Consider the following 1,971-nt stretch of genomic DNA (forward strand, 5'->3'; position numbering starts at 1 on the left):
CTTAATTAATTAATAGAGAATTAATACTAACCTTGAGCAGCATCCATTCTTCTGAATATCTTCTGAAAATCACTGAGAATTATGAATCAATTCCACCACTTCAATGTTGACACTCGATGTACTGTCTGGTTCATGAGTGACTAACTTCCGTGACGTTTCTTCATGTCTTGACTTTGACGCTTTGATTTTCTTCAGATTAAATCCTTGTAATTAATTGATACCCTGACGAGATCTCTGTCACTTGATTAAATCCACGATCTTGATTTATATCACTGAGGCATGATCAACTTCTTGAACTTCTTCCAGTGAATTAACTCCTCAAGTCTGTAGATGAACCTTGTTTCTGAATCCTTTGACAGATATTACTTTGCGAGATCTCTCTGACGGTCGATCCACTATTTACTTATTACATTCTTATTTGAGTTGAGTTGAATCCTCGAATATACAAATAGGCCTATGACATATGACTTACAAGCTTTCTTAACTGAGTATTTCCCTCCTAACAGAACTGATGACTTGATTGACAAGATGATGGGTTTCAAACAAGAATATGGAGAGTCTCTTAAAGATGCTTGGGAGAGATTCAAAGATCTTCAACGTGCATGCCCTCATCATGGTCTCGAGAAGTGGTTTCTGATTAAACGCTTCTACAATGGTATTGACCCTGAAACAAAGGGTACTGTTGATAATGCTACATATGGTGTTTTTCTATATAAGGGAGTTGATGATGCGTATGCTTTTCTTTCAAATTTGGCTGCAAATCACTTCAATAACCCTAGATCACCTAAGAAGGGAGGTAAACTTGAAATGGAGGCATATTCTCTCTTTTCATCTCAACTGGCTTCATTAACTCAAGAAGTTCATTCACTGAAAAATTCACAATCATCTGCTCTTCCTATGAGTATTAATACACTGTCATCCATGGCTCCTATGACTAATCCTATATGTGAAGTGTGTGGTGTTCAAGACCACTTCGGTAATGAATGCTCGTATAATGTTCAAAATTCATAAAATTTTCAGATGGAGCAAGCAAATATTTTTCAGCAAAGGCAGCAGTAAAATCCTTACTCCAACACTTATAATCCTGGCTGGAGAGATCATCCGAATTTTTCATACAGGAACAACAATGCTCAGAATCCATCTGTTCCTAATCAGCAACAACAATATCAGTAATCATATCAATATCCTAATCAACAGCAATATAGGCTTTCTCAAGGACCTCAAAATCCACCTGGATTTCAGAAGCCCTCTCAAACCTATGCTCCTCAAGCTGCACAACTTGATCAATCAAGTGATATGATGAAGATATTGCTACAAGTGCAAAGGAACCAAGAAGACAACATGAGAGAGATCAAAGAGTTAAGAACTCATAACAAGATGTTGGAAACTCAGATTGCACAAATGGCTAGTTCTTCCGCAACAAGGCAGCCTGGCTCTTTACCATCACAACCAGCTCATCCAAAAGAGAATGTGAATGACATTACTCTTAGGAGTGGTTTTATCTATGATGGTCCTTCAATGCCTACTGCTGATGTGACTGATGAGAAAGAGAAGGAAACCAACAAAGATGACAAAGTGGATGATGTTGATCAAACAAATAAGGGCGGAACTAAAGTAAGCAAGGAAGCGGATAACGAGAAGATTGTAAATATTCCTTCACCATTTGTTCCTAAGTTGCCGTTTCCTAGCAGGATGAATAGAACTAAGGTAGATCAACAATTTGGCAAGTTCATGACACTTGTCAAAAATCTTGAGGTAACTATTCCTTTCACTGATTTAATTTCTCAAGTTCCATCATATGCAAAGTTTTTAAAGGATATTTTGACAAATAAACGATCTTTTGGTGAGGTGGAGACAATAGCTTTTACCGAAGAGTATAGTGTCGTTTTACAAAATAAGTCTACACCTAAACTTAAAGATCCTGGAATTTTTTCAATCCCTTATCATTTAGGTGCATTTTTCATTGACAAA

At 36.9% G+C, this 1,971-nt stretch overlaps 1 non-coding gene across 1 annotated transcript; it reads right to left on the reverse strand.

Moving 5' to 3' along the window:
• Nucleotides 1-513: 513 nt before the first annotated feature.
• On the reverse strand, nucleotides 514-619 carry LOC141687930 (small nucleolar RNA R71). The gene has a single exon (XR_012561407.1). It is a non-coding gene; the product is annotated as a small nucleolar RNA R71 (small nucleolar RNA).
• Nucleotides 620-1,971: the final 1,352 nt, after the last annotated feature.

This window comes from Apium graveolens, chromosome 9 (assembly GCF_009905375.1).
Source record: "Apium graveolens cultivar Ventura chromosome 9, ASM990537v1, whole genome shotgun sequence".
Lineage (NCBI taxonomy): Eukaryota > Viridiplantae > Streptophyta > Magnoliopsida > Apiales > Apiaceae > Apium > Apium graveolens.